The 21817-nt window shown below is 50.3% G+C and overlaps 1 long non-coding RNA gene across 1 annotated transcript; it reads right to left on the minus strand.

The window, feature by feature from the left end:
• Positions 1-6019: 6019 nt before the first annotated feature.
• On the minus strand, positions 6020-10531 carry LOC128773642 (uncharacterized). Its single transcript, XR_008417987.1, has 2 exons — positions 10163-10531; positions 6020-6253 (listed from the first exon to the last, which is right to left on the minus strand). It is a non-coding gene; the product is annotated as an uncharacterized LOC128773642 (long non-coding RNA).
• Between the last annotated feature and the right edge of the window lie 11286 nt (positions 10532-21817).

The following is a 21817-nucleotide window of genomic DNA, read 5'->3' on the forward strand; positions in this document are numbered from 1 at the left end:
GCAGGCTGATCGCGGGCGGCACCCCGGGTTCTCACGTGCTGTAAGCAGATACATTAGAACATTTTAGTCATTTAGAAACTGAGTCGAATGTCCACTGCATTTTTTGTGTGTGAATGTGTGGATAGTTATAAATAGACATGGAAAAACACTGAGGCTGGGTGACTCCTTGGCCGGGGCCCTGGATCTGGACCCCCAAATATAGCCTGCTAACAATTTGCCACAGGCACTCTTTTTTTTTTTTTTTTCCACACAGTTCATCATTTCAAACATTCTGAGCAACCATCCTGGATATTTGTTCAAGAGTACATTTTTTCCACTTTGTCTTTTGGCCAAATGTGTGGCTTTTTCTTTAAAAAGAGATGAGAACCTCAAGGCCCGGATAAATATATCCCCTGGCACTTGGCTATAATACAATTCTCTATAGGCAATTCTGTCGCATGTCTGTGGGATTGGTTTAAATCTGGAAGCCTCCGGAAGGCCTCAGTCTCACACTCCTGCCCCCATCGCTGCTTCTGAGGAGAAGGCCCGGGGAGTGGGCCACAGGCATTGTTTTCCATTAAATAGAGCCAGACAGAAAAAGGGACGCTCAGGGAGGAGTCTCTTGACAGACCTGAGCCCAGGGCAGCCTTCACTTTTGAGCTTCCTGGTTGATATTACAGCACGCCGCCCCCCGCCTTTTCCCAGTGTTATCATACCGCGGGGTCACCTACATCTCTGTCCCTTCCCGTCCCTCTCCCACCGCCAACCCCCTCCAGCTTTCCAAGCCCAGCCTCCCTGCCGGATTTAACACATCTGATTACAGTTGACCCAGGCATTTCCCAGTGTCAGTTTGGTCCACGTCCCAGCCGCTCAAGTGGATCCCAGCGCTGGAGATCAGAACAGACTTTCCCATGAGCGCCGTGGAATTAATGAGGTTTAGATTCCCAGGCTAGACCAGAGGACCCAGATGTGCTAGTGATATCCTGGCGGAGAGTTTGGGGGAGTCAGATTTTGGGGGGGAAAAAAAGTAGACCTGGTCAGATCTTCATTTAGCCCTTCGCCCCTTCGGTCTCAGATGCGAATGGGAAGGATACCTGGAGGTGAGCGGCTGTCAGAACCCCTCCTTAAACGGCTGCAACAGCCCAGGGCTGCCTGGCTCTAGGTCTTTTTACAAGTAGAAAAAGAAAAGCAAAACAAACAAACAAACATAAGCCTCCTTGAATCATCCACTGTAGGCAGGCGTCCACTTAATGCAACAGAACACAGTCCTAAACTGAGTCACGATCGTTCTTTCTGTAGCTCCAGAGGTATTGAGTTTGGATCGCAAACAACATGGGTCTGCGACCCCTTGATCGCGAGGAGGCCACTGTCGGCCTTGCTGATCCTGGTGTCCCACCCCCGTCAGGCCTGGTGGACGCGACGGGCTTTGTAGAAAGACCAGTGGAGTAAAAGTCTCCACTTACTTTCGGGTCATGATCTCACGGGTTTGTGGGTTCGAGCCTCGTGGTGGCGTCTGTGCTGACAGCTCAGAGCCTGGAACCTGTTTCCGATTCTGTGTCTCCCTTTCTCTCTCTGTCCCTCCCCTGCTGTGCTCGGTGTCTGTCTCTCTCTCTCTAAAATAAATAAACGTTTTAAAAGTGGGTCCGGAAAACTGAAAGCTCTGGGGCAGTCACAGCCCGCCTGGCCATGAAGTTGCCACGGGCAATTTTCTTTCTGACAGAGCTTGGAGCAGCCTGAATCCCGGCCAGCTCTCACCGAGTCAGGCCCGGCCCACCCTCCGCTCCCCCGGGAGGGACCCTGGCGCGCCTGTGATCTCAGCGGGGATGTCGAGCTCCCAGCAAACACAGCCAGAGGCTGCATGGGTGGGAGACAGAGCTCAGAGGGCCTGCAGCGCAGTCTGGGGCCCACGGCCATCATCTGTCAACGTGCGGTGGCAGCGGCCGTGAGAACTGTGTGCCGTGTCTGGTCACAAAGTGTCATCTCTCCGCAGGCCACGGGACTTCACAACTAAGGGAAACAGCTTTGCCAGGCACCAAAGATGGGATCCCTGCTCCGGTGGCGGAGAGAAGAGAGGGGGATCGGAGGAGAGCGACGGGCAGGAACCCTACGACTATTATCAGTTTGAATCAGTGGGATCATAGTTACCATCTTCTTTTTTTTCCGAGTATTTTCCCCGATGTTCTGATGTCTCGTGATATCCCTCGGAAGTAGGAAAGGCTGGGGTATTAGATTCTTATTTAACAGTTGAAGGAACTGAGGCTCAGAAGGGACTGCACACACGGGAAATCAGGCCTGATTCTCAACTGAAGGTGACACCGGGAAGACCTGTAGCGTCTGGGGTCCCCGCAGGAAACAGATGGCACTCTTCAAAGAGGTGACTCACAGGGGCATAAGGAAGGGACTGTTGACAACGGTGTGTAAAGAGAGTGAAGCATCCCGGGGCCACCGAGAGCAGGAAAGCCCTTGCCACTGCCCCCAGGCCTGCAGGGGCGAGGAGAGGGAGCAGCTTCTGGAACTTTGGGGACAGCGTGCCCACGGGAGAGGGCCACCAGGCAGGAGAAAACCCCATCGCTCTTTCCTCCCACCCCCTCCCATTTCCTGTCGGTTGGTGCCTCCCGTGGGCCAAACCCAACTGGAAGCCAGAGGGCAAATACGGCCCATGTTGTGTTCCTGTCCGTGAGGTCAGCTTCCCACAGCCGGGAGCCGGCGCAGAGCAAATCTGGGGGTTGGGGTGGGGGGTGGAAAACGTCCTGCCATGATCTGCTGTGCCCTTACTTTGTGGCAGAAACCGTCCTTGGGGACGTCTGCGACGGTCACCTGTAATCCTCGCTATGACCCTGCGTGGTGGGTATGAAACCTCAGGTGGCCAACTCATGTGTGTAAAGGTCAAAACTTTGTGTTTCTAGAATTTCACTGCAATGTGGGGCCTCCGTTCTTCTGACAGGTGGCGGAAACGTTATCTCAGCCGGCTCGTGGTTTCTTCAGCCAGTTCTGGACCCCAGCGCAGCGCAGGCCCTGAGACACCTGCCCCGGGGCCTTCACGCACACTCACGGGACTCCCAGAATGCCCAGTCAATAGTGGTTTCTCTCCCCGCTTCCCCGCCGACATCTCAAGGCATCCTTGTTCCCGCCTGGTCTCTTGTCCTGAGATCAGATGCACGCGTGCCTGTCCCAACTGTAGGATCCCTCTAGGTCCCGTTCTCTTTCACCCCTCTGGAAAGCCCAGAAACCTTTGGGTGTTGTCCTGTCGTTCTGCTGGGGGCGGGGGGGGCAGTCCCTAGGGGCTGTCTCTGTCCTGTCAGCATGCAGCCTTCTCCATCTACCTCTCTCGTTTGGACCTGTGGGGAAATTCTCTGAGACGTGCCACGTCAGGGCTCCGCTCGGGAAGCGAGGCTAAAGTCCTCTTTGGAGCCAAGTCCCCAAATGGATCTGGAGCTTCTGTTGTGCCCTTCCCCCTGGGGGCCTGCTCTAGGATCCTTTCCCCGGGGTCACATGGCAATATCTACCCAGCCCTCTGGCCGGCCTCCTTCTCTGCCACCGCCTCTGGCCCGCAGAATCTTTAAGCAACAAATACTTTGGGGTGTTGGGAAACCGCTCTGAGGAGACAGGTATGCTTCTGTTTCCAAATATACTCTTCATGCATTGACTTTATCTTCTCAATCATGCAAGGATTGGGATTTTGAAACTCGAAAGTCTAGATCTGGGCAGGCCAGAGTCCTTTCTCTTAAACTTTTTTTTTTAATCTCTACCATGCCAATAATTAAAACTTCAAAACCAAGACGTGCCATCTTGGTTGTCTGCCTTCGCCTGGGGCACCCCTTTCCTGGGGTAGGAAGCCTCAGCTGCCATCTGAAAAAGAAGAACCAGGAACTTCCCAGAATGCAAGTGATAGCAATTACGGCAGAGATGGCTTTCCCACGAAGCTAATGAGCTTACGGTTCGCAGTCCCTTGCTTTCAAGGGTCTTGGAAGAGACCCAAGTAACGGATTCATGGATTCACGTTTTTCTAAAACATGCAAAATTTAAGATGTTTTAAAACTACCGTGAGTTAAGACCGCTGTCTCCCGCTCAGACTCTGCATTACATTCTATCCACTTTGGGTGGCGCTCTAGTGGCTGTGGGTGTCTGAGAGCTTTAGCCAAGGAGAAGTTGAGCTGCATCTATGCAGTGGCATCCTCAGTTCAGGGCAAGAGCGGCTATACCCTAGACTTTAGAGGGTCCCGCTCTTTTCTCCTCTGGCTTCACCCCTACACTTAGGGTAAAGAGTCTACAGGACCAAAGAGACAAGTGCCCCGGGGACCTTCAGCCTCTTCTGGACCACACCCCAGGTGTGGCAACCAGGGAAGTTGCCTGTGAGAACTCCCTTCATGAAGAGCGTGCCGCAGGGAGAGCGGTTAGCTGGGATCCTGTCACCGTTGAGCTCCCAGGATCTTCCGGTGTTCAAGCCAAGGCCATGCTTCTCCCAGGCAGCCCTCAGCCAATGACAATGTGTGCCAGGGTCCTAGCAGCTGGCCATTGCTGCCCAGTGGGGGCCTCTTCTAATGGGCCATCCTTTTATTTTTAATGCGTATTTATTTTTGAGAGAGAGAGAGAGAGAGAGAGAGACATGGAGTGTGAGCAGGGGCAGGACAGAGAGGGAGACACAGAATCAGAAGCGGGTTCCAGGCTCCGAGCTGTCAGCCCAGAGCCCGACGCGGGGCTCGAACTCACAGACCGTGAGATCATGACCTGAGCTGAAGTCAGATGCTTAACCGACTGAGACACCTGGGTGCCCCTAATGGACCCTCCTTGTACCACAGCTCCCGACTGGGTTGGCTAAGACTCCAGGTAGGCATTTCAGTCTGTTTATTGGCCTCGTCTCCTTCCCTACCTCCTTCCCCAGGTTTCCGATTTGCCCTGTGGAGTCTTTCCCCACCCGTTCCCGCTCTCCCCTCTTGTAGTTTCCACAGGCATTACCCCCAGTAACCTCTAATACTCCCGGGGCACCTGGGTAGCTCAGTCAGTTAAGCATCCGACTCTTGGTTTCACCTCAGGTCATGATCTCATGGTTGGTGAGTTCAAGTCCCGCATCAGGCTCTGCGCTGACAGTGCGGAGCCTGCTTGGGATTCTCTCTCTGTCCCTCTCTCTCTCTGCCCCTCCCCTGCTCCCTCTCTCTGTCTCCCTCTCAAAAATAAATAAAAACTTAAAAAAATAAAGAAACCTCTAATACTCCCACCTCTGTCTCAGCTGCTGCTTTCAGGAGGACCAGCCTGACACGCTCCGGAGAAAGCAGGCAAGAAGGTGTGGTCTGGGGACCCGACCAGTTATCACTGGGGGGGGACTCGATCCCAGGGAGTATGTACACAGATCACAGAGGGTCCTGCAGCAAGGGGGAAGCCAATAGTCATCATCTTCACTGACATCGACTTGGGAGAATGTTCCGATGGTGGGAAAACCCAAGCAGCACAATACTTCAGGCTTTGGAAAAGTAGTGGGGCGTGAAGGTCAAGGGGTACAGAACAGATATATAAAGACCGTGGGATCCAGTGGTTGCCTCAGGTTGCACCGACCTTCTAGAGAGAGAGAATGAAAAACCGAGGGCAATTGACAAACAATAGAAATCTCAATGCGAAAGCCAAAAGGACGCTTTGGTAGCTCCAAAAAGGCTCGTGTCTCCTGCAATGGGAGAGGAGGAAAATCTAAAAATGAAACTCAGGATCAAAGGTGGAGTCGCCAAGCTTCACTGATGGTTGAATACTCAGCCACAGCAGGTTTGTTATGGGTCTGACACGTGGGATGGGGTCACCTGGGTGGACACCCCTGATAGTCCTGGCTCCCGAGACTCCTCTGAACCCTCTGAATCACTTCTCTTACTGTGACGTTGGGATTTAGAATAAAAAATACATTACAGGAAAGCCTTGGTTCGCGAGCATAATTCACCCTGGAAACACGCTCGTAACCCAATGCACTCGCGTATCGAAGCGAATGTCAAGAACCATTGGCTCAGTTGTGATCATGTGACGTTTGGCCTCATGTGCTACTCGTATTGCAAGACATCGCTCGTTTATCAAATTAAATTTTATTAGAAATGTTTGCTCGTCTTGCGGAACATAAGTTCCTCGCAATCCGACGTTTTACTGCACTCGGTCTTTGTCCCCATTTCTGGCACGGAGCTTCTTAGAATTTCCTAGGTGCTGAGAGCCGTAAAGGCATCTTGTGTTATGGCAAGAACCCAGGCATCACGGCAGAATGTCGTAGAACTAAAAGCCACACCGTGAAATGAATGAGTTCAGGCTGCAAAAGGGGGTTGTGGAGGAGAAGCAAGTCAGAATATGTCCGTGGAAAATTCTCCCAATTACTAAAATTCTTCACAATCTAACAACATAAAATTGCAAACAGAATTTGGTTCTTATTGACATCTATTCAAAACTGTCAATCACAAAAAATAACCTTTTTTAAAAAAATAATTTATTTCAATTTGGCTAACATACAGTGTCTACAGTGTGCTCTTGGTTTCGGGGGTAGATTCCCGTGATTCATCGCTTACATACAGCACCCAGTGCTCATCCCAGCAGGTGCCCTCCTCAATGCCCATCACCCACTTTTCCCTCTCCCCTGATTCCCCCCCCCCATCAACCCTCAGTTTGTTCTCTGCATTTAAGAGTCTCTTAGAGTTTGCCTCTCTCCCTCTCTGTTTGTAACTATTTTTTTCCCTTTCCCTCCCCCCATGGTCTTCTGTGAAGTTTCTCAAGTTCCACATATGAGTGAAATCATATGACATCTGTCTTTCTCTGCCTGACTTATTTCACTTAGCATAAGACCCTCCAGTTCCATCCACATTGTTGCAAACGGCTTTCATTCTTTCTCATTGCCAAGTAGGATTCCATTGTGTATATAAACCACATCTTCTTTATCCATTTGTCAGTTGACGGACATTTAGACTCTTTCCATAATTTGGCCATTGTTGAAAGTGCTGCTATAAACATTGGGGTGCGTGTGCCCCTATGAATCAGCACCCTTGTATCCTTTGTTGAAATTCCTAGTAGTACAATTGCTGGGTCCTAGGGCAGTTCTATTTTTAATTTTTTGAGGAAACTCCACACTGAAAAACCAAACTTTGATCAACCGGGCTAGGGAGTTGACTGAATCAACTTTCAACTCTCTATAGAAAATGCTATTACAGAGGCACCTGAGTGGTTCAGTCGCTTAAGTGGCCGACTCTTGTTAGCAGCTCAGGTTGTGATCTCGTTGTGAGATTGAGTCCCGAGCTGGGTTCCGCACTGAGCAGAGCCTGCTTGGGATTCTCTTTCCCCCCTCTCTCCCTGCCCTTCTCCCCTGCTCTCTCTCTCCCTCTCTCAAAATAAATGAATAAACTTTAAAAGTTAGAAAAATAAGTGTATTTAAAAAAAAAGAAAATGCCGTTACAAAATCATGGTCATAGGAGGACGTTATCAAAGTTTACACAGCCAAAAAAAAGGCAGAAAAAAGTATGATAAAAGCATATAAGTTAATTAATAAAATATGTTACTTTTCTGGGTTTGGGGGCCCTTATGGTATTTGTTCTTTAACGTTTACTTATTTTTGATACGGAGGCAGGGGAAGGGCAGAGAGAGAGGGAGACACAGAATCGGAAGCAGGCTCCAGGCTCCGAGCTGTCAGCACAGAGCCCAACGCGGGGCTCGAACTTATGAACGGTGAGATCATGACCCGAGCCAAAGTTGGACTGAGCCACCCAGGCACCCCTGGTCTTTCTTTCTTAAATTACAATTTGTTGTGACTTCTTTCTCCTCAGTAACTATTCCCTTTCATATTTAATTTTGTACTTGTAAGTTTCTATTCTTCTTAAAGAGGCTCCTCCAGACCGAATGAGCCTCAGGTCCCACAAAACCTGGGTCCCTTCCTGAATGAATGTTATTATCGTGAGCCCATCATTGTGGTCAGGTGGACAAGATTGCCCCTGTTTTACAGAAAAGAAAAATGAAGGCCCACAGATGAAGTTGCTTACTCATCCTGGCTCTGAACGCTCTCTCGGCTAGGTTCTGGGATCTTCCTGCTTCCTGCTCCTTGGCTCTCAGCCTGCTGCGTCTACCCCCCCAGGCGAGGCAGAGGGGGACACTAACTGGGAAGAAGACGCCTCCCTAGTTAAGCCTCCGCTCTGGCTGTGCGGCAGCCCCAGGGTGGGGACGAGAGGACGGGGGCGGGATGACAGCAGAGAACTACGGCCCACGCAGTGGCTTTTGCAGGACAAAGCAGGGGCACCTCCAGGCACTGGGTCCCCGGCCAGGACCCCACAGCTTCGGGGAGTTGCTGGTGTGGCTTAACCCTGATGTCACCAACAGACGCGGGAAGGAAGGTGGCGAAGGATTGCACATCTGTGCTTCTTCGTTTCCGGAAGCCGCGGGCCGGGCACAGAGAGGCCTGCTGGGGACAGCCAGAACCTGACCCCGGTTCGGTAGGGTCCCTGAAGGCACCTGACTCGTCCCTCAGCTTCGGGCCCCTGGACACTGCTTTGGCCAATCAGGCTGTTAAGAATTACAAAGGCATTGCCTCTTAGAGCAGAAAGAACCTACGTATTGCTGAATCTAGAAATTCCACTCTGGTGGGGCAGAGAATCCATAAGGACAATATAGAGACTTGTTCCAAAAGCCAATGTATTCGATTTAAACCCTGTCGTTTTGGCTTAGATTTGCTCCCATCATTTTTTTTTTTTTTTTAAATCTCCGTTTGGTGTTAACATATCCCTTATGAGGGGCGCCTGGGTGGCTCAGTTAAGCATCGGACTCTTAATTCCTGTTCAGGTCATGATCTCACGTTTTCGAATTCAAGCCTCGCGAGTTCAAGCTTTCGAGGAACGTGCTTAGGATTCTCTCTCTCTCTCTCTCTCTCTCTCTCTCTCTCTCTCTCCCCCCCCCCCAGCCCTCCCCTCCCCTCCTCGCTCGCACTCTCTCAAAAATAAAAAAATAAAAAATAAATTTTTAATTACCCACAAAAAAGAGAAAACTTAAAAAAACTCTCCCTTGGGAAATAATGGTGAGAGTGATAGTATTTATAAGTTTTGTTGTGTGTTGCCCCATGCTGGGCATTGCGCTGAAAGCTTTACCTTTTTTCTCATTTTTCTCATGTTTATTTATTTTTGAGAGAGAGAGACAGGCACAGAGACAGAGCGTGAGTGGGGGAGGGGCAGAGAGAGAGGGAGACACAGAATCCGAAGCAGGCTCCGGGCTCCGAGCTGTCAGCACGGAGCCCGACGCGGGGCTCGAACTCGTGAATCAGGAGATCATGACCTGAGCTGGGGCCAGACACTTAAGTGACCGAGCCACCCAAGCGCCCCTCCTGGTGTCTCATTTAATCGACACAAGAACCCTACAAGGTGGATGCTAGTGTGAATCCGAGTTTACCTCCAAAGAAACAAAGACACAGCGCATGCTGTGGAGCTAGGACCTGAGCTGTGGCCCTGTGACTTCACTGAACATACTTAGTCATCTCACCATCCTGCTTCTGGAGAGTAAACGTGCAATTGAATTGTTATGTCTTCATCTCACAAAACGAACGTCTGGAAAACTTGCTGGAGCCCGGTGCTTCCTTAAAGAACTTGTACTGGGGCGCCTGGGTGGCTCAATCAGTCAAGCATCCGACTTCAGCTCAGGTCACCATCTCACAGTTCGTGGGTTCAAGCCTCCCATCTAGCTTGCTGCTTGTTGTCAGCACAGAGCCCGCCTCAGATCCTCTGTCCCCCCCCCCCCCCGCACCTCCCCGCTCACGTTCTCTCTCTCAAAAATAAATAAACATTTGAAAAAAAATTAAAAAAAAAAAAGACCTTGTACTGGTCTAGAAATCAGGAATCCCAAGAGCCATTGAGATAGCCCATCAGATCGATTTGACCAACGCCCAGGAAGACGAACTGAGTTACCCAGTGTCTCCCAGCAGGTTGGAGCAAAATTAGACAAAGAGAAGACAGATTTTCAGCGTTTGTGAGACAAGAAAATTGGGGGGTTTCCTTTGATCTGGACAATGGCCGACTCAAAGAAAGACAGCCTCTAGACGTAAATCCAGAAAACAATTCTTCTAACCTATGTTTCCCCAGGGACATCTTGGCTTGGACATTGTACTGCGGTGTAGGCTCCGGGCACGTCTCCACATTCTTCAACGGAATGGGAGTTTTCAGGCCTTGGGTTCCTACCGGATGCTGCCTCTCAAACCTACCAAGGAGCGTCTGGAGGCACGTTCTCGCCTCTGCCTCTGCGGCACCCCCTCCCACTCGAGGAGCGGCTTTCCAGTTGGCTGTCTCCATGGTGAAGGTGCGAGAAAGCGAGAGTTCAGCCGGTTTCCCTGGCAACGGCAAGGGAGAGCTTGTTGCCTTGGTGATGCCGAGGCAAGTGAGGCGGTGGGACTCAGAGTATCTGTCCTCTGCCCCCGCTCCCACCGAGCACAGGTCCTACCCTGGCAGGCGGGCTTGGGGTGCGGCACGTTAGGTCACCTTTGGGGTTCTTCGTTGCCTCATGGGGCCATAATAGGATCTAATGGGGCTAATGTTAGGATCAACCTCTTGCGGCCGTAAGGAAAGTAAACATACGTGCCAGTGAACGGTAACCATTGTTATTACAGGGCAGAAAGGGAGGCAACTTGAATGTACTAAGACCATTTTAGGCAAGAGGAAGCAGGAGCCCAGGGATGGCAAGCGACTGCCTGAGTTCCAGCACGGTCAAGTTCTGCTGGAGCGGGAAGCCAGATATTTGGACTCGAAATCCAGCGCTGTTTCCACCCACCCCCTCTCCTCTTGCACAGTAGACACGCCCGGCCGCCGGCCGGGCCTGCCCTGGTCTCCCCGCCTCAATCAGAGAGGCCGGAAGCAAAGCGTCTAGTCCCTCCCTCCCCCACGGCTCCCACGGGTCGCGCCGTTAAGCCTGAACCGCGTCACCACGAGCATCTGGATGATGGTCAGAACAATTAATAAGCACAAGATGGGAATAGTGAATTCATTTAGCCAAGTCTTCCCATGCCATAAATTACTGAAATCAGTCCAGACGCAAGTCTGATGGAATGCTTCACTGTTTCGCTAAACGGTTTTGGCATCGCCTCGCCTCTAATGGCATTCCTGAATCATACGACTTATGAATTATTAAGGTTTTCACTTGTGTGATCCATTAGTGATGTAGAAAGCGATACATCATTCTGGGAAGACGACTGGCTTTGGAACTAACCAGACTCGGAATCAAATGCTAAATTCCACCGCGGACGAGCAGTGTGACTTTGGACGAGTTCACAAACCTACCTGAGCATCGGTTTTCTGACCTGTGACACAGCCGTATGATAATAACGCCTCCTGGCAAATTTGCTGTGAGGTTTGGAGATAATGTATCTAAGACGGCTGGCACGCCTAAGTCATTCAAACAACGGGTCGCCTTTCTCATTAGACACAGGCGGTCTCGTCACGTTTCACAGCTTGTTCTGTGTCCGCGGCTCCTGTCCGTCTTCTGTTGGGGGCGTGCTCCAGGAAGGAAAGACCATGCCTTACGGGGTTCTGCAGCTGCACCTGCAGGGGACAGTTCGGGAAGGGTTTGCTGAGGTCAGCACGGGCCCTTGGTTCCTTCGTATGCAATGCTGGGAGCAGAGGAGCTTAACGATTTCAGCCTGAAGCCGGTCATCTCCACCCAGGTCAGATAGCACAGGGAGCTGCTCAGCTAAAATCTTTCACAGCGTGCTCTCCAAGGCTGGCTGGGTGTGCCCACGTTGAGGGCTGTCGGTCACAGCCATAGGACTGGGCCCTGGCTGGCTTGGACTGCATGATCCTCCCGCCCCCCAGCACCCGTGTCTAATTGCATCAGAAGTTAATATCCGACCACAGTCCACCAATAAAATTGTATCACCCAGGAATTTAGGATTGGGTCCAAGAAAGAGTTGAGTTAGTTTCTTAATATCATTCAAATACTTGTATAGAAAGCCTGGAATGGATGTTTAGCCACTGGCCATCACGAGGCCCTTGATCTGGGGGGAGGCACACACACACGTGTACACGCAGGCACTCGCACTGGTGTGCAGGTACAGAATTCAGGGACAGAGGTCTCGGATCACGGACCGGATCGCTTTCTGAGTCCTGGCAACACTTCTGACCTTGGGTTTGGTGAAACACCGTACAGTAAATCCCCCCTCTGGCTTCTGTTGTTGCTCTTAAATTAAGTCAAGTTTCTTTCTGTCACTTGTAACCAAAGCATCCTGAGCCACGTAATCCCTTACAGCAGGGAGGCACAGGATGGAGGGCAGAGACTATGCTGTGATCCCCTTGAAGGAATTCGGTTCACCAAGGTACAACTCCTCAGACTTTAGATTTTTTGTGTGTGTTTATTTTTGAGAGAGAGAGAGAGAGCATAAGCAGGGGAGGGGCAGAGAGAGGGCGAGCCACAGAATCCGAAGCAGGCTCCAGGCTCTGAGCTGTCAGTCGAGAGCCCGATGTGGGGCTGGAACTCACGAACCGTGAGATCGTGACCTGAGCCGAAGTCCGATGTAACCGACTCAGCCACCCGGATGCCCCTCACTCCTCAGACTTTAAATAATAATAATAAGGCAACTCCCACCTGCTGTGCAACAAGGTCACGAACTTTTCTCATCTCAGACCCTCCTCAACATAAAGACCCTGCAAAGGCAGGCAGACATCAGTTTTTCCAGAAACCCAGCCGTCCCCTGGGCCCCTAGGACCGTGAATTCAGAATCACCCGCGAGAAGGCCCAAGACGGCGGTGCACCCAGAAGCCTGAGCCAGGCCAAAGGTCGTGCAGCGGCGTCGCTCAGAGACGAGGAGCCTCTGGGTGCCGGTCTCTGAAGGTCTGTCATGAGGAAGCAGGGAGAGGTGGGTGCTGGTACAGGGTGGGCCTCCCAGGAAGCCGGCTCGGAGAAGAGTTTAGGGACAGGATGTCTGTGAAGGAGCGTCACTGGAACCATCCCCTGAGGAGGGGGCAGGAGGGAAACAGGACTGGGCAGAGGGAGAAGGTGAGGCCCAACAAGAGAGCCCACAGAGAACACAGTGACCTTCGCAGCTGTCTCCCTTCGGACCGAGCTGACCAAGCCTTTATACCTTCCCCCGTAGATGCGGCTCCCACACAAAGGGTAGAGCCTCGGACCAGCCAGCTGTCTGCAGCTGAGGCAAACCCCGAGGAAGCCGACGGCTCAGTTGTCTGAGGACAGCCTTCCCAGCAGCTGGGGGAAGCAAGTTCTCCAGGAAAAGCAGGGTCTGGTGGCAGATCACGGTGTCCTCCAGAAATACGCCGAAACCTGAGCACGTTAGCCAGCAGTGAGAGGCATTAGTCTACAGAGCTCAGCGTTTCACCGCGACATCAAATTTCAACAAATAGAACTGTCACCCACATTGGCTAGGGGAAAAAAAAAAAAAGGGAAAAAAGAAAAAAAAAAAGCAAGCTGGTCTAGGCCTCAGCTGGTCTAGGCTGGACCCGAACCAGGCTCTGCGGGCTGTGTGAGCTTGGGGAAGCCTCGGAGCCTCTCTGAGCCAGGCCTGAAAATGGCCACCGTGATACCTATTTGGCAGGGTTGATTCGAGATCGAAAAGCTAACACGCGTGGCCGGCACCAGCCGGGGCAGAGCAAGGAGGCAGACAGAGCAAGGAGTCAGGTGGCTGGCTGGCTTTCTCTGATAAACACTCAGCCACCGTGGGTATCATAAACGTGACGGTTCCAACCAGAAGGGCCACAACCTCTGGTTCTTTATGGCCTAACGAAGCCAGATGCCAGGCAGGGAACCACAGAACTGACGTTTATTCCTGAAACCTTTGGAACGCACTGGTTGTTCTGTGACTGAGGACTCCATTACCCTTGCGCTAGGGATGGGGCAGATTTACACACATCACCTGGGGCTCGCATTCAAATCTGGCCAAAATCTGTGGGGACTCGGTCATCCTGAGCGACGCCGGCCGGACAACACCCTTGTAAAGCTGGAGAAGGAGTTACGACAAGCAGTCCCAACACACACGTGCGCACACACACACACACACACACACTATCTTAGAATAGGCAGAGTTTCACAGATAACCATCTGTAAAACCAGCGGAGGCTCACATAAAAACCAAACCAAACCAAACCAAAAACCCCCCAAAACTCATTTCAAGGGTGAGAACAGAGCCATCCGTGGCTCAGATAATTGGGAGAATTGAAATCATGTTTGCCTCCCAAGTTTGCAGGGAGTAGAAGACAGCGGGATATTTTTATTCCCGGTGACCTAAATGCTGTGTCATAAACAGACCAGTCGGAAGGTCCCAAGCCCAGCAGCCTTATTTTTTTTCCCCAATTATTTTTTTTTATTGTGGTAAAGTACGTATACCGTAAAATTTGCCATCGTAACCATTTGTGAGGGTGCGTTTGAGTGGTATTAAATACGTTCATGGTGTGGTACAACTAGCCGACTCCCGAATTCTTTCCTCTTGGAAGACTAAAGCTCAGGAGCACCTGGGTGGCTCGGTCGGTGAAGCATCTGACTTCAGCTCAGGTCATGATGTTGAGTTCATGAGTTCGAGCCCCGCGGCTGGCCCTGTGCTGACAGCCCGGAGCCTGGAGCCTGCTTCCGATTCTGTGTCTCCCTCTCTCTCTCCCCCTCCCCTGCTCACACTCTGTCTCTCTCTGTCTCTCAAAAAATAAAATAAAAACGTTAAAAAAAAAAAAAAAAAAAACCCAAAACCTAAAGCTCGCCACCCATGACACAATAACTCTCCATTCACCCCTTCCCCTGGCCCCTGGCAACTCCCATCTAACTCTCTTATTTTACAGCTAAGGAAACCACAGCCCAGAGAGGGCCAGCAACTTGTTAAAGACACGCAGGCCATCTGTGGCTGGTTGAGGACTCGAGCCAGGTCCTGGGAGCCCTGGTCCATTGCGTTGTTCTTTCCTTTCTCTTATTCGTGGGGCCAGAAGTACAAGGGTGTGGTCAGCGGGATCCCCGAGCGATGCCAGTCCGGACTTGAACCTGCAGGTAATAAATCACCATCCTATGTGACCTCTGGCTTTGCAAGCAGGGAAGAGCGATAGGGATGGGGAACGAAAAGTGGAAGGTGGAACAGACACTCTCTTTGTTTCCTAGAGCTGCCGTGACCAAGTACCACACACTAGGTGACTTAAATAACACAAGTGTATTCTCTCACAGGCCGGAAGCTGAAAGTCCAAGATCCAGGTGTCGGCGGGGCGCGCTGCTCCCCAGAGCTGTGACGGAGAGTCTGGCCCGGGCTTCTCTCCTTGGCTTGTAGATGGCCGTCCTCATGTTCACACAGTGTCCAACCTGTGTGTGTGTTTGTGTCCCGAGTCCCTTTTTGGAAGGACGCCACGTGTATTGGTCAGTAGCCCACGTTACCCCCAGGCTGACCTCATCTTCATTAATTAGATCTGCAATTGACCCTATTTCCAAATAGGTTCACGTTCTGAGGGACTGAGGGGTTAGGATTTCAGCATATGAATGGGGGGGGGGAGGGCAGATGATTCAGCTTATAGCAGAGGCCCCTCCTTTATTCATTGGTCCAGAAGGACAGAGAGACCCACAAGCTGACGAACTCAGGCATAGTCTCGTGTGGATTTGGCAACATGACACATGGTATCATGGGTCAACAAGAAGAGGGTGGGCTAGTCAATAAATAACCCAAAGATGGGGCGCCTGGGTGGCTCAGTTGGTTAAACGTCCGACTTCGGCTCAGGTCACGATCTCGCGGTTCGTGAGTTCCAGCCCCCCCATCAGGCTCTGTGCTAACAGCTTGGACCCTGGAGTTTGCTTCCAATTCTGTGTCTCCCTCTCTCTCTGGCCCTTCCACTCCCTCTCTCTCTCTCTCTCCAAAATAAACATTAAAAAAAATTTTTTTTAAATTTTTTTAACGTTTGTTTATTTTTGAGACAGAGAGAGACAGAGTATGAACGGGGGAGGGTCAGAGAGAGGGAGAAACAGAATCCGAAACAGGCTCCAGGCTCTGAGCTGTCAGCACAGAGCCCGACGCGGGGCTCGAACTCACGGACCGCGAGATCATGACCTGAGCCGAAGTCGGCCGCTTAATGGACTGAGCCACCCAGGGGCCCCCCAAAAATTTTTAAATAACCCAAAGAGCTCAGCAATTCCACTCCGAGGTATGCCCACTCAACTCCAGTTGGGAGATGCGACATAGCCCTGCGTGAGAATATTCACCGAAGCGTTGTTTATATCCCGAAAAGTCTGTCCACAGGACAATGAGTATGTGGGTGGTTGTTGAGGACTGAACTGTGTCCCCCAAATTCAGTTGTTGGCATCCTAACACCCAGTACCTCAGAATGTGACGGGACTTGGAGACAGTCTCTAAAGAGGTGATTAAATTAGGATGAGGGCCTAAGAGTAGGTCCTGGTGTCTTTATAAAAGGAGATTTGGACAAACACAGGAAGAAGCCCACCGATCTGCCTGAGGTCCCTATAAGAAGTGGACATTTGGACAGAGACACCAGGGATGGGCACACACAGAGAGGAGGAGACGCAGGGAGAAAGACGGTCACCTCCGAACCAAGGAGACAGGCCTCAACAGACACCAACCTTGCTGAGGTCTTGATCTCGTAAGTGCAGCCTCCAGACCTGTGAGAGAATTTGTTTCTGTTGTCTAAGCCGCCCAACCTGTGATGCTTTGGTTTTGCATTGTTAGCAAACTCATGCGGGGGTATAAGTGCAAAACCGCAGATAGGAGAGGGGCGCCTGGCTGGCTCAGTCGGTTAAGCGTCCGATCTTAGCTCAGGTCATGATCTCACAGCTCATGAGTTCGAGCCCCGCGTCCGGCTCTGTGCTGACAGCTCAGAGCCTGGAGCCTGCTTCGGATTCTGTCTCCTCTCTCTGCCCCTCCCCCATTCATTCTCTCTCTCTCTCTCTCTCTCTCTCTCTCAAAAATATACATTAAAAAAGAAAACTAAACCATCATGAATTAACTGTGAGCTAAAAAAAAACCCTGTACATTTTTTTAAAAAATCCCTCAAGTTTTCCTTTTTTAATTTTTACTGAGAAGCATAACATACACACAGAGACAGGCACAGAATAAATGTATAGCTTAGTCACTGTTTATTGCCCAAGTCAAGAAATGGCACGTTGCCAGAACCCTAGATGGCCGCCATGGCCTCCTTCCCAATTATGACTTCCTTCCTCCTCCCTAAAGATAAACACTTACTCCATCATTCATTACCTCTCAGTTGTGCCTGTGTTTATAAACCTTTTCTTCAATAGAATCCAAAGTATGTGGGTTTTTCTGTGTCTGCTTTCTTCTGCTGCACATTGTGTTTGTAAGGATCCGTATGCTGTCTTCCATTTTTCTTGCCGCGTAGTATTTCTTTTTTTTTTTAATTTTTTTTTTTAACGTTTATTTATTTTTGAGACAGAGAGAGACAGAGCATGAACGGGGGAGGGGCAGAGAGAGAGGGAGACACAGAATCCAAAACAGGCTCCAGGCTCCGAGCCATCAGCCCAGAGCCCGACGCGGGGCTCGAACCCACGGACCGCAAGATCGTGACCTGAGCCGAAGTCGGATGCCCAACCGACTGAGCCACCCAGGCGCCCCGTTGCCACGTAGTATTTCACTGAGGGGCGTCCCATGGCTGTTTCTACCCATTCTCCGGTTGATGGAATTTGGGGCTGCTTCCAGTCTGGGAGTCCTTATGAATAATGCTGCCATGAATATTCTGCATATGTCTCTCGGTGAGCACACACTTCCGGGGGACAGATGCTTCGGAGTAAAATTTCAGGTTGTTGGGAATGCCTGTCTTTAGTTTTGGTCGGTGAAACCAAACTATTGTCCAGAGTAATATCTTTGGGGGTCATTAGTCTGTCTACCACATCTGGTAAACAAAACAAATAATAAGGTTTTTAAAAAATCACGATTTTACGCCTTTCAAGTTGAGATTTTTAAAACATAATAATGGTACCCACTGCTGGAAAAAACCTGAATTGTTAGACTTCTAAACTACTCCTTACTGAATTAATACAATCTCCTGGAAGGGAAATTTGGCAATACGTATTAAAGATTTTAAACCTTGTAACCCCTTGATTCTACTTCTAGGACATTAGAATAGTCATACATTGGCCAAGTATGCGGTCATTAAAAATCATAGACATGAAAGATTTTTAACTTTTTTTAAGTTTTTATTTATTTATTCTTGAGAGAGAAAGAGCACATAAGCAGGGGAGGGCAGGCTCTGCATTGTCAGTGTGGATCCCAACACAGGGCTTGAACCCATGAACCATGAGGTCATGACCTGAGCAGAAATCAAGAGCTGGACGCTTAACCAGCCGAGCCACCCAGGCACCATGGGTGACACTTATTACAAGATATACCATATGTTAGGTGCCACTTACTTATGTGTGTAAAATGCTAGTTTTATATAATGTCTGCAGGAAAATGTTCCAGAGTTAAATATTGCACCCGTATCCTTGCTTTGGAAATGTATGATAATATTAGAACAGTAAAGTCTCCAAGAAGCCCTAGAAGAAGAAAAAAATAACTGTTTAAATCAACATTTCCCAAATTTACTTGATTCTAATTCTCTCTCTTCATGGAATACATATTACAATTCTGCCAAACTACTATCCTACATAACGCAATTGAAGAAAATTTTGTTAAATGAACATCTTGAGGGAGGAAAAAAAGACCCAGAGAATGATCTTAGGGTCATAGGCAGATATGTAGGTATAGATATATCACATGTACATAAACGACTAGAAGGGCACATATCTTTGTGATTTGCTGTTACCGGCATTTTCTTTGTTTCACGCTTTTCTACCTTGAAAATTTTTCTACACTGAACATTAGTACTCTTTTTATAATCATAAAAAACATGTATACATAAGTGCATGCGTACGTGTATGGCTACGTGTGTTGGTTTCCTTAAAATAAAATGTCAGCCCTTAAATAAAATAAACAAAATAAAATGTCAGCCCTTAAATGGAGACCCCAGGTCCTCGCAGTGAAGCCACGCTGAGGGCTCTGTTGTGATTCTGAAGTGTAAGTTCTTCCTGCACTTGTTCTGAGAGTGCAGGAACGTGACAGGCAGAAATGCCTTCCTTGAGTTATGATGTTCCCGGTGACCTCTGCCTTTTTGGAAATGCCCTACAAGCATAATCTCTTTGTTTACTATTTATTTTTTCTAAAGATTAAAAATAATTTTTTTTAGTGTTTATTTATTTTTGAGAGAGAGACCGAATGCAAGTTGGGTAGGGGCAGAGAGAGGGGGAGACACAGAATCCGAAGCAGGTTCCAGGCTCTGAGCCATCAGCACAGAGCCCGATGCAGGGCTCGAACTCGTGAACCACGAGATCATGACCTGAGCCGAAGTTGGACGCTTAACCGACTGAACCACCCAGGCTCAACAAAAGATTTTTTTAAAGGAATCCCTACACCCCACGTGAGGCTCGAATTCAACAACCCCGAGATCAAGAGTCGCACGCTCCACCAACTGAGCCAGCCAGGCGCCCCAGGCATCATCTGTTTGAACAATGTCTGTGGGTCTTGTGTAATACTGTAGTGGCAGCCATGGTCCGTTCCATAATCCAGGGTCTCTTTACAAGGACACTCAGAAGTTTTGGCAAGAGCTTTATTCCAGGAAAATGTCCGGCTCTTGCAAATCAATTTGTATGCATTCTTTTGTCAGAAAAACTAAACTGTGTAACCCAGTATGTTCCTCGCTTCATTTCAGTTGCCGGGAGATGTAGACCCAAACTCAGGACCCCTTTAGAGCAATAAACTTTTAGGATCGCTGGGCTCCGAAATGTCAGAACCGCAAGACCCCCTAGAGAACATGTGGTGTCGTACACACGTATGGGGAAATCGAGGCCTCTGGTCCATCCTGGACTTTTTCTCAGCCGCCCTGTATCCCTGATGTAGCTTATTCCTAAGTGTGTCCCTTTGCGTCATTGATATCGGGAAGCTGCAAATCTAAGGTTGGCACAGATCAGAGTTCAACAGAACGGGAGCACAGAGGTGGTCTTCCAATAGCCCAAAGTGTAGCTGAGACTTCGCAGGAAGGGAACTAAGGTCACTTCCACTAACTAAGGAGACAGAGTCCAGCGGGCGTCCGGGACACGTTTGGAGAGATGAGCTTTGATTTAGCGGAGGACCTGAGCATTGGAGGGGAGGATATGGCCTTGCCTGTTGACTTTTTGAATCAAAGAGATGGTGGTGTAGCCCAGGGAGATGGTTTAACAGAGAAGCAAGGTATATTTCAACAAGTGTCATTTTAGGGCTTCAATTCTGTGTCAGCCCTGAAGCTCGTAAGCCGTCATCTGGCCCTGTAACCCTGGATCCCCAAATGCTGCTGCAGCAGCTGGGGGTCAGAGCGTGAAAATGTATTTTTCGGTTCGGTGGTTTGGGTGGTCTTAAGCACAGTGAGAAGAATAAGGGGGGGGCGGGGGTGTGGTGAGTGTTCAAAGAAACCAAACTCCTTCCCTTTTTTGGTTTTACCGCTTATTTTACGAAACGCTGGCCCTGGGAGTTGTTCGATTTGCTCTTTCAGGGCAAAATAAAATGTCATCAACCCACGCCAGACCCTCCCCAATTTCTCTTGTAGAAAAGATTTTTGGTGATGTGCGAGAACCGCCCCCCCCCCCCAAGTCCGCGAGCCGTTGTTCTCTGGCCCCTGCCCATTTTACTGCCCGCACGTGGCTGGAGAGGGAAGCCAGGCCCCCCGGGCCCTGGTTCAGAAGCAGCAGGTGAACCAGGTCTGAAGCGCTGCCCCAAGGCCCTTTCCACTTCACCTCACGCTCTCCCCACTAAGCACCCGATGGCACTCTTGATACGTGGGATTACTGGCCAGTCCTTAAACACGTACAGCTTTGGGCCCCATGCCTTTGAGACGGGACTCTCCCTGCCCACAGTGTCCTTTTTCCTTCTGTCTCTGAGGCCCGGCCCGCCCCCTTGGCCAGAAGAAATGAACTATAAATGTTGGCAAACTGGTTGTGAACCGTAACCCCACAGCTTCCAAGGAGCTTAACCACTAGGTTTTCCTTGCATGAAGCCCTCCCAGCAGATTCTGGTGGATGTCAGGCCTCTCTCCCTCCAACCCATGGCATCCTGTATTCCCAGTGTCCACAACTATGTGAGGTCACACGTGTCCTTTAAAGATCTGTGTACTTGAGGGCAGGGAACATGGCTTCCCGGTGTTTACGTTCCCCGTGGCCCCACAGTGTATACCCATCTCATGTTTATGGAACAAAAGAGTGAGCGAGGAAGGAACGAGCCACTCGGTGGCCCAGCTCCGGGAGTCGGCACAGGGCAGCACGTGGGACCGGTGGCCTACCTCCCTGAGCTTTCTGCCCCGAGAGCACTGGTGGCAGTGCTGACACCGGGTGACAGGGGTCGGGCTGTGCGAGCGGGCGAGAGCCCCATGCTTTCCCTGCTGGGCAAAGAGGCCAATAGCGATTATCATTGATTAGAAGTCTGGTCAGAGCCAAGCACCTTTCATATGTGATCTCATTTGTTCCTCATCTCAACCAAATAAAGTTAGGAACCTGGGGCTCAGAGAGCTAGAACAAGTTGCCCAGAGTTGTACGGTCAGTGAGCGGCTTGACGGGTGGTGTAGATGAAAGAGTTGTGTCCCCTCCAAACTCCTGTGTGGAAAATCGAATTCCCAGCGTGTTGGTGTCGGGAGGTGGGGTCTTAGGGGGTGGGTAGGTCATGAGGGCTTCACCCTCATGAATGGGATCGGTGCCCTCATAAAAGAGACCCCAGGGAGCTCCTTCACCCCTTCCACCATGGAGGACAGTAAGGCATCCGTGAACCAGGAAGGGGGTTCTCTGTAGACACCGAATCTGCGGGCACCTTGACCTTTGGCTTTCCAGCCTCTAGAACTGTGAGGAATGAATGCTGGTCGTGGAAACCCCTCAG

This window comes from Panthera pardus, unplaced genomic scaffold (assembly GCF_024362965.1).
Source record: "Panthera pardus isolate Hobbes unplaced genomic scaffold, ASM2436296v1 HiC_scaffold_26, whole genome shotgun sequence".
NCBI lineage: Eukaryota > Metazoa > Chordata > Mammalia > Carnivora > Felidae > Panthera > Panthera pardus.